Source organism: Symphalangus syndactylus, chromosome 1 (assembly GCF_028878055.3).
Source record: "Symphalangus syndactylus isolate Jambi chromosome 1, NHGRI_mSymSyn1-v2.1_pri, whole genome shotgun sequence".
Lineage (NCBI taxonomy): Eukaryota > Metazoa > Chordata > Mammalia > Primates > Hylobatidae > Symphalangus > Symphalangus syndactylus.
Window position 1 is genome coordinate 152,860,016 of NC_072423.2, and position 11,348 is coordinate 152,871,363.

The 11,348-nt window shown below is 40.3% G+C and overlaps 1 long non-coding RNA gene across 2 annotated transcripts; it reads left to right on the top strand.

The window, feature by feature from the left end:
- Positions 1 to 250: 250 nt before the first annotated feature.
- Positions 251 to 10,761, top strand: LOC129487710 (uncharacterized). Of its 2 annotated transcripts, none has more exons than XR_010120490.1 (3): positions 251 to 1,430; positions 3,307 to 3,411; positions 9,898 to 10,761. It is a non-coding gene; the product is annotated as an uncharacterized lncRNA (long non-coding RNA). The 2 variants fall into 2 exon arrangements; XR_008659438.2 differs by lacking the exon at positions 9,898 to 10,761 and adding an exon at positions 6,736 to 9,878.
- The last annotated feature ends 587 nt before the right edge of the window (positions 10,762 to 11,348 follow it).

Sequence of the window (11,348 nt, forward strand, 5' to 3'; positions counted from 1 at the left end):
GATTGAGGTGTGAAGACAATAGATGCCATGCTTCTCTCCCATGGAAACATTTTTATTTGATTTTATTATTTTTTAGAGACAAGGTCTCACTCTCTCACCCAGGTTGGAGTGCAGTGGCACAATCATAGGTCACTGCAGCCTTGAACTCCTGGACTCAAGCAATCCTCCTGCCTTACCCTGCTGGCTGGGACTACTGGCATGCACCACCATGCCTAGCTAATTATTTATTTATTTATTTATTTATTTTGTAGAGATGGGGCCTCCCTATGTTGCCCAGGCTGGTCTCAAACTCCTGGACTCAGATGATCTTCTCCCCTGGCCTCCCAATGTGCTGGGATTACAGGCATGAGCCACCACACCAGGCCACCTGGAAATTCGAAGCAAGTTAGAGATTCACCTACACCAAGGGTGAGAGGGATTGGGTTGTTGGAGATGGAAGAGGTTTGTGGAGATGATCTGGCAAAGGCTGCTGGAGTATAATGAGACCCACCATCCCTGCTCCTTACTTCGAGCAGAGAGAGGGGCCTTCAAAGGACCCCTCGGAAAATTCATGTCCCTGAATCTAGATGGACGCAGCTGACCTGGATTTGACCATACCTGTGGATCTGAGATTCCAAACTGGCCGGCTAACTTGATGGCAAACTAAAGTGAATTCCCAGGAGAAGGATCAACCAGATGCCCAGAGTCTTTGGTCGGGGGGTCAAATAATTCATGAGAGTTTCTTGTAGACCTGATGTAATGAGCCCATGATGAAGAGAAGGAATGGGGATGCATTCCAGAACTTGTTCAAGTGGCCGTTAGAAAAACACCAGGCTCCAGCGGCGGAGTAGCTGGAGCTGCTCTTTCTTTCCCAAAGGGGTAAGGGGAATTCAGCAACCACAAACTAGATTCCACGTGCCCAAGCCAACGGACCTTCAATGCCTGAGACTGGATGGATCAGGGGTTGGCAAAATGTGGCCCCTGGCCTGGCTGGCTGTTACTGTAACTGCAGATTTATTGGAACACAGCCACGAGCGTTCATTGGCATTACAAGGGCAGCGTTGAGTAGCTGCAACAGAAGATGTGTGACCTGCAAAGCCTAAAATATTCACTATCTGACCTTTTACAGAGGACATTTGCTGACCCTCAGCATAGGTTCTCGGAAAACCCCTCAAAAATACTGGGGCAGCTGTGACAGATTTGGACTTAAAATAGTTTTCACACTCGGAGTGCATGAAACCATCTTAAAATATTACCATTCAAGTAGAAACTTTCCATCTCCTCTTACTTCTTGCTTTCCCTACATCAGCCAAATACAGTCAGAAACTTCTGTGGGCGGAGGAGCAAAGAGAGAAATGACCGGCCTTCCTTACCCACTGGAAGATTCCAGACCTCAGCAGACCCCAGTGTTGGGTGGATGAATGGGAGGAAGGACAGTGTGAGATTTTACTGTAAGTCAAATTTGAAACTTTGCTTATTCTATAGGCCTTGCCACTAATTACCACACTGAGAAGCATCTGATTTAAAGTAAATATATTTTTCATTCAGAGATCAGGAAACGACTTCCACCCCAGGCAAACATACAGGAACGGTGGGAGATGAAAAATGAACTTCTCTTTGACATAACATCCTAAGACTCCTGCTTGGTATTCTCTTGTTGTTCTTGTTTTTAGTTTTGTTTTTTTGTTTTTGTTTTTGAGTTAGAGTTTCACTCTTGTCTCCTGGGCTGCAGTGAAGTGGCACAATCTCGGCTCACTGCAACCTCCGCCCCCAGGTTCAAGCGATTCTCCTGCCTCGGCCTCTTAAGTAGCTGGGATTACAGGCGCCTGCCACCACGCCCAACTAATTTTTTTTATTTTTAGTAAAGACGGGGGTTTCACCATGTTGGCCAGGCTGGTTTTGAACTCCTGACCTCATGTGATCCACCCGCCTTGGCTTCCCAAAGTGCTAATATTACAGACGTGAGCCACTGCGCGCAGCCAAAGATCATCTTTTCTGGAGCTCAATTTTCTTATCTGCAATGTGAGTGTTGGGCCAGCACTAAATGATTCCTATCAGTACTGATATTCTGTGATTCTGAAGCTCAGCGTCTGTCCTTCAAGATGGTTCATGTCTCTGTGACTCTTGCAATTCTGCATGCCATTACTGCTGTAGCCTGTGTGTAGCTTGTACCCGAACAGTGGAGAAATGATCCACCTAGGGGCCCCCACTCTCACCTTCAAGATAGTCCTTGAGTGCTTAGTGAGGAAGCTGCTCTCATTTGCATAGAGTACAAACAGCTGAGACAGGCCTTGAGTGTGAGCTTCTATGTTGATTTGGCCAGGAGTTAGGCTGTGTTTACTGTTTGCTATAGCTGTGGTGGCAGCAGCTAACATTCCCTTAGTGTCCTTTTTGTTCTCTCCCCTGTGGTCTTCTAGTTTGTCTAGAGACTCCTTAAATGGGGTCTGAGGCTTGTAATTCTTTCAGCTATATTCCCCTGCTATTATATAAAACCTCTATTGATGTGGTGGTGAGGTGTTGGGGGGAGAAGAGGCATTTATACTCCTGAGATTAGGTCTCAGTCCTTCAGTGAGCTTCCCTTAGGTATTTTCCTTCTTCTTGATTGGTTAGACTTGGTAAAATGTTTCTCTTGAGGGAAGGCCTTTTTAAAAAGAACAGAAGGAGCCAGGCACAGTGGTTCACACCTGTAATCCCAGCACTTTGGGAGGCTGACGCAGATGGATCACCTGAGTCAGGAGTTCCAGACCCACCTGGCAAACATTGCGAAACCCTGTCTCTACTAAATATACAAAAATTAGCTGGGTGTGGTGATGGATGCCTGTAGTCGCAGCTACTCGGGAGGCTGAGGCAGGAGAATCTCTTGAACTTGGGAGGCAGAGGATCTGGGTATATTTCAAATGGTTTATGCTTGTCCCAGCTGCAAGGAGCACAAGGGGATTTTTTTCCTGATCTTCACAGTGACTACCTGGTAGGGGTCCTGGAGGTAAAATTCTTGAAAGTGTGCCCCTCCCAAGACTGGGCCCCCAGAAATTTAACTCTCAGGCTGCTCCGCTGAGCCTCCAGCAATTCATCGGTTCCCAGTGCCAGAGTTCTGATGGAAACTGGCTCCAGCCACAGGCTTCTTCTGCTCCTGGGCTTCTGTTCCATGAAGCTGTGATTCTTTGTCTGCCTTTCTTTCCAGTTGTAGGGGTTGCAGTTGACCCTGTGGCCTCAGTTCTCTGATGGAACTAAGAAGAGTTGACTTTCACTTCGTTCAATTTGTTTTCCTTGTTGTAAAGACAGGATTAATAACTTTCTTTCTTTCCTTTTTTTGTTTTTTTGAGACAGGGTCTGAATCTGTTGCCTAAGCTGGAGTGCAGCTGGAGTACGATCTCGGCTCACTGCAACTTCTGCATCCCAGGCTCCAACAATCCCCCTGCCTCAGTCTCCCAGGTAGGTGGGACTACAGGTGCATGCCACCACACCCAGCTAAGAAGCAATAACTCTCAAGCTCTTTACATGTCAGATGAGAAACCAGGAGTCCTCTCATGTACACAGAAATTGTCTTGTATATGAAATTGTATATAGTGTACAATATGTTTCAAACAAACTGGCAATTTCATCTTTTCAGGCAACTAAAATAATTCATAGAGTGCAGGGAAATGGTGAAATTTGAGATTCAGAAGACATTTTCCAGGAGACTCTGGAATTCTTTTAAAAATGTAATATAAAATTCTATCATGGAAAATCAGTTATGTAAAACTCTAAAGCAATTTTTAACTATGACACCTCAGCACTGTTTCATACAGATTCTTACTGCAAGTCCTTTAAATAATACGTGACACATATTTTGTTTAAAAATAATAATTACTTCCAGCACTTTATCCTTTACACAGATTTTCATATATATTTCCTCAAAGATGGGTAGAAATCTGTGTGCTTTGCAGGTATCTTTGTCTCAAGACCTTCACAACTTCCTATGACAATGGGGCCAGTATGGTGTGTGGCCAACCTGGGAATGGGTGTTTCTATTCTCTGACAGATATTTGTAGAGCATATGCATTTGCAAACCTAAATTCATGTTTAGAAGAAATGCAATGATTCCTATGTTTTCACTTAAAGTAATTGCGATTTAGGATTCCTGTTCTGAAAGGGAGCAGCAGAAAATTCCATTTCTATTATTACAAAGGCCCCTGTCCTCTCTGAGATACAGAGAGCCCAGGAAGTCTATAGGGTACTCAAAAGGGAGAAGGATCCACATATGTTCTTCAACCCGGTAGAGCTGCCATGATTATGCAATTCTCTGAGCCTGTGGTCCCTGGAAGTGAGCTGTTCCTCATTCTCAGCCCAAGCAGATTTACCTTTCTCCTTTGCCAAGGAGCCCAGGTGTCTAGTTATACATGGCAAAGTCTCCCTTAGAAGTGCTATCAAAGATTGGGGTATGGGTCTCCAGTGCACTTGGACTGCATGGTCTTCCTACAGCAAAAAAGAGAGAGAGAGAGAGAGAGAAACAGTAACAACAAAAAGTCTTTCCTTCCTTCCTTCCTTCCTTCCTTCCTTCCTTCCTTCCTTCCTTCCTTCCTCCTTCCCTCCCTCCCTCTCTCTCTTTCTTTCTTTCTTTGTTTCCTTTCCTTTTCTTTTCTTTTTCTTTTTTTCTCCCTATGGGCACAGAGCATATTGTCCTCAGTGAGTTCCAATTTTTGAAAAAGAGAGGTAGCAATATTATCCATTATTTTATGCTTTCTGTACTGCTAAAAGTGCTAGAGGCATGGGATTGGCATACGTTATCGCTAAAAGCTAGGGGAGAAAGAGAAAGAAGAAACACATTTTAATGTTTCAGTGAATTATCCTGGCACACATTCAACACATCAGTTAAGAAATCAAAACTTGCCCAGAATAATTACATAATTTGATTTAATTCCTGAACAGTCTTTCCTAATTTCCTAGATTTGAATATTAATTATAGAAGGCATGTGATGAAATGATGGAACGCAAATAAATCTGCAGAATAATACTCAATAAAACTCGAAGAAAAATTATAGATTTCTTCTGAATAAAGTCATCCAAAGACAAACACATTAGAACATGTGATTGAAGAAAGTGGGGAAAAGATAACAAATATTTCCTTGAAATTAAGACAGAGCTGTACACATAGAATTATATTTTTAAAAACAGATGGCACCATTAGCTTGATAAAAAGAAGACTCTGTTGTAGCTTTAGACAGAAACTGACTAAAAATTAGAACATTGTGAAGAAACAGTAAGAAAATTCAGAGTAAGGAACAAAGCCTTAAACATAAGTCAATTACTTTATTAAAGAAATTATCGCTATTTTGCTTTAATTGCCATTGAGTGTGGGTCTATAGGAATTGAGAGACGTTTCTTGAATCCAAAATGTAGCACACCTAGACAGAAGATTCTTTTCATTACTTAAAGTTCACATCAAATGATGTTACATTGAGTGTAATTTTAGTTATCTAATACCTATCACAATCAATCATCAATGATCAATAACCAAGTACACTACAAGACTTAGAGATTTCTATGTTTTAGTTTACTGACATGTACCTACGTTTTCTTTCATGCCTTTATTTCTGTGTTTTGCACCATTCATTAGTCAACATTATAAAATTATTCTGTACTCCAGAAATGCACTGAAGCATGTTATTCTAATTTTACATGCCTACTGGAGAACAGTCTCTGAATTCTTACTATAAGATATGAAAAAAATCAATCTATCTTAGAACGCTTTCAGGGTATCAGAATAAGGTAGAGGAGGATGAGGGAGCCCAGCTGAGGCAGTAAGATAACTCACATGTTAAGGTACGGCACTGTGAAGGGCTATGAATATTTCCTTGAACAAATCAACAAGTTTTGTGCATGTACATACACATACACACACACACACACTCACACGACCACTTCAATTTCTAGTAATATGGCAGATAAGATATTCAAATAAACTTTTAAAAGTATATCTCACTTAAAAATGATAAATGTATATTTACATAAATATATGTGACAGATGGATAAATGGATGGATAGAAAGATAGATAGATGATAGATAGATAGATAGATACATAGATAGATAGATGTATATTCCATGACTTGGCCGGTGAAAAGTAAGGGATTTAGTGTTCAGAAATGACAAGAAATATTGAATCCAAGAGGAAACACTTGCCCTGGAATTTTCCCTGGAGATATCTGGGTGGCCTGGTAACCTAGAGCCTTAGTCACAACAAGCCACACATGGGGACCAAGATATGAAGCCTCAAGCCTGAACATCGTGAGAGGTCATCTATGAGACCCACTGCATAAAGCTGTACCTCCGTAGGTGACACGCACAGTTTGAACTAAGAAAGAAGTTGCCTTGAAGAGGAAAACAACGATCATACCTGCTTGTGTTGGTTTTGGTTGCAATGAGACTAGAAGAAGGTAGGTGCAAGGCCAGAACTTCTACTGTCTGTATGTTCTGGAAGACAGTAAGTTTAAACTTCTAGTAGTCCTGAACTGGTAGTGCCTATAAGGTGATAGTGTTCCCAGACCACTGGAAGAAAACTCACCATTTAAACCAGACCTCCTGCCCACAAATGAGGAAGGAGCACATCATCGTTAAGCATGAGACTCAGCAGAAACAAGAAATTGTAAATTCAGATAGACAAAAACAATAGATGTTGGAATCGCTAAACATACAAAATAACCATGTGTAGTATATTTAAAGAAAAAAGACAAATTGAAGGAACGACCAGCTAATAAGAGATTATGAAATTTGACCAGATCAACTTGAAAAACAACCGAGTGAATATCTAAAGATGAAAAACTGGAAATTGGAAACTCAATAACTGGATACATCACAGATTACAGAAAAACAGAGCTGGTGAAATTACTCAGACCGTAGCACAGACAAACGCGGAAATGGAAAATCTGAGCAGTTAAGCCACATGGAGAGGAAAGTAATATCAGTCAACATTAAAGCATGTCTAATGCTTCCTAAAGGAGAGAACAGAGAAAAAGGAGAAAAGGTAAGCGTTTGAAAGAGAATGATGATTGAGCACTTTCTTGGACTGCTGGAAAAACCATCTCTTAGATTCTGGAAGCCCAAGCAATCCCAAGTAGAGTAAATTAAAAGAAATTCAACACCAAGATATATAATAAAATTGCAGAACACCAAAGTTTATTAAAAAAAAAACAAACAACCTTAAAGTTATCCAGAGGGAAAGGATAAATTGCTTAACAATTGGTTAACTATATAATTTATTGGCCAAATTTATTGACCAAATCAGGATACCAGGATACCAGGATACTCTTTTTTTTTTTGACGGAGTCTCTCACCCAGGTTGGAGTGCAGTGGCGCAATCTCTGCTCACTGCAACCTTGGCATCCCAGGTCCAAGTGATTCTCTTGCCTCAGCCTCCCTAGTAGCTGGCACTACAGGCATGCACCACCATGCCCAGCTAATTTTTTTGTATTTTTAGTGGAGACGGTGTTTCGCCATCTTGGCCAGGCTGGTCTAGAACTCCTGACCTCCCGTGATCTGCCCACATCAGCCTCCCAAAGTGCTAGGATTACAGGCATGTAATTACATTACACCGTGCCCGGCCAAACCAGGATACTCTTGAGAATGAAAGGGGTGCTAACTAACCGGTGAAGAGTATCACAGAAATAAATAGGAATTATGGCAGGCAAATTAGGGCATATGTCAAAATCTATAAAAAAATAACAATTCCATTGACAGCAAGGACAATGAAGGTCAGGAAGACAATGCATAACATCTTCAAAGCACTGAAAATATATTCAGCTGGAACTGCATGTAACCAAACTCTCTTTTAGTAACAAGGGACAAAGAAAAACACATTTAGAGAAGCAAAAACTGAGAAGTCATGACGAACAGACTCCCTCCAAAGTAATTTCTTTATAAGAGAACAAAAGAATCTCAGAAAGAGTCTAAGGGGCATGAATGTGAATAAAGAAAATTCATATGACTGATAAGGTTATGATAAAAATGTTCAATGTATAAGACCACAAAAATTAAGATATATACACAAATTTCTATACAAAAAATAGCATAAATGTCAGGAGGAGAAGAAAATGGGAGAAAGGCCAACCGAGGCTCTTAGATTTTGGGGAGGAGGGTAAAGCTGTTGATTAACTTTACATTTTGTTAAATTAAACATGCATGTTGTATTTTCTGGGCCATTACTAAAAACAGAAATAATTTATCATTTAGAAAATACTAAGGAATGGAACAAAAACTTAATCCAAAGCAGAGCAAGAAAGGACTAAAAGGGAGATAAACTTGGGAGAAAATTAGAAAATACAAAATAATAGTAATCACATTAAGTATAAACGGACTAATATCTGCAGTTCAGAGATAAACATTGTCAGACTAGATTTTTTTTAGAAATCTAATTATATTCTGTTTAGAAGAAGTAAACTGAACAGAACACAGTAAGGCTTAACTGGAAAAGATATATTTACGAAGACGAAAGTAGGAGAATTATTTTAATAATAGAAAAAATAGACATCAGAAATAAAAACATTAATGACAATGAAGAAGATTACTACATGTTCATAAAAGTTGCAACTCACCAGAAAGATGTTCCATTCTAAATTTATACAAATTCAATAAAATAGCTTCAAAATATATAAAGGTTAATTTGGAAGAATATAGGAAGAATTTTACATACCAGTCGTGGTAGTGGGGGATTCCAATGTACCTCTTTAGCAATTGATAGATCAAGCAGGCAAGAAAACGTAAGCTGGATCTAAAGGTCATTACATATAAAAATTACATTTTGGGCCACAAAGCAAATGTCAATGAATATTTGAAAAACCTATTTCATATAGACAACAATCTCTGGCCATAGCACAATTAAATTAGATACCAATAGCAAAATGTTCATTCTACACACTCAAAAATCAAAGTTTTAAAAATTAAAAATAAGCTGAATCATCCATGGGTCAAAAGAAGTTCTAACTTCTTTTTTTTTTTTTTTTTTTTTGAGACAGAGTCTCACTTATCACCCAGGCTGGAGTGCAGTGGCGCGATCTCAGCCCACTGCAACCTCTGCCTCCTTGGTTCAAGCGATTCCGCTGCCTCAGCCTTCCAAGTAGCTGGGATTACAGGCATGCGCCACCATCCCTGGCTAATTTTTGTGTTTTTAGTAGAAACAGGGTTTCACTGTGTTGGCCAGGCTGCTCTCCTGACCTCAGGTGATCCGCCTGCCTTAGCCTCCCAAAGTGCTTGGATTATAAGCATGAGCCACCGTGGCCCAGCCTAGAAATTCTAACTTCTTAGAAAATATTTGGGATTACAAAGTAAGGAAAATGCTGTACATTAACACTTGCGTATTGCAATAAAAGCTGTACTTAGCAAAACAACAGCAACAAACAAAAAAAACCACTCATAGCCTTAAATTTTAAATCTTTTTGGGTTTAAAATGTACCCAAATAATACAGAAGAAAGAAAACATTAAATAAATATACCTCTCATTACTTTATGGCTGCTATTTAACATTGTTATTCTTCTGTTTCTCTTCTTATTTTTGTTGGTCTGCTTCTGTTGCTATATATTTTATCTTTATCTTGTTAATTTTGGAGTTCAATCATAATATTTCATTCAGTTAATCACCTGGCTGTCTCCTGCTCTCTAAATCAGACCAAATGACTCTATTGTCCTATTATTTCGATGCTGTCTCTCCCTCTGAGCTCCACTGTCTCCTCTACTAATTTCTTCTTGATTCCTTCATATTTTGCTCACCACCTAACGGAATGAAATCTTTAGAATTCTTCATTTTCCCCTTTTCTTCCTTCTCTCATATCCCTCAGTCCTTAATTAAACTTTGAGTTGATTTCACTTCCTCTTGCGTTCTTAATTCCAGTGTATTGCTAACATAGTTTAATACACCAGATTTTCACTTACTATCTTTTTGTTCTCAGGGTCCACATTTGGGACTTACGTAACACATTGTATCTTCATCCATGAGCATTTAGTGACATATTTATGCAGCCAAGACTTTGTTCATCTCCCATTCTTTCCTGCTCACCTTCCCCCATTTGATGCCTCTTATCCAGTTCATTTGGTCTTTGGAAAGCTCCTTTTCTCAAGTATTTATCTCAGGTGGGGTACTCAATGATTTATTCTCTGAATTATGCATGTTCTCAAATATCTTTGTGTGTTTCATGTTGCTATAACAGAATACCTGAGGCTGGGTAATTTTTAAAGAGGTTTATTTAGCTCACAATTCTACAGACTTGGAAATTCAAGGGCATGACCCTGGCTCCCGGCGAGGGCTTTTGTGCTGTGTGCAATATGGTGGAGAAGGTAAAAGGGGAAGCAGGTACATGAGAAGAGGCAAAACCTGAGGGGCATTCTGTCTTTGTAGCAATCCACTCTTCAGGAATTAATCCATTCCTATAACTAATCCAGTCTCAGTAGATCAACAACTCACTCACTACCTAGATAATGGCACCAAGCCATTCATGAGGGATCCACCCCAGTGATTCAAACGCCTCCCACTAGCCCGCACCTCCCAACATCACCACTTTGAAAATCAAATTTCGGCCGGGCGCGGTGGCTCACGCCTGTAATCCCAGCACTTTGGGAGGCCGAGGCGGGTGGAGCACGAGGTCAGGAGATCGAGACCATCCTGGCTAACACGGTGAAACCTCGTCTCTACTGAAAATACAAAACATTAGCTGGGCGCAGTGGCACGCGCCTGTACTCCAAGCTACTCGGGAGGTTGAGGCAGGAGAATGGCGTGAACCCGGGAGGCGGAGCTTGCAGTGAGCCGAGATAGTGCCACTGCAGTCCAACCTGGGCAAAAGAGCGAGACTCCGTCTCAAAAAAAAAAAAAAAAAAAAAAAAAAATCAAATTTCAACTTGCATTTTGGTGGGCACAAACCATACCCAAACCATAGCCCTTTCTCTCACCTTAGCAAATAAACAACTGCCTAGTGTAGAATTCTTGGGATTTTCTCTCAGTTGCATGAATTTACAAATTGACTATCTTCTAGTTTTCCGAGTTGCAGGCAAGAAATCCAATGACGGCTTTATTTTTTTTCTTCCAAAAAAGAAAAAAACCTGGAAATTTATTTTACCAAGATATGCCCACCTGCCTGTTTTTCTTACGAATTCAGCTAAGAATTCTGGGCCTTTCTACTTTGAAGACAGGCTTAGAAAAACTTTCTCCTACGTTGTGTAAAATTACTTCTTCTACTTCATGCTTTTTCTTCCTCTTTTACAACGTCTGTTATTCAAATCATAGGCATCCTGCTTCCATTTTCCAAATGTCTCACCTTTTCGATTATGATTTCTACCTCTGTATTTTGCTCTGTGATTTGTGACGCTGACTGTAGTTGACCTTCCAGGCCACTCATTCCATTCTCAT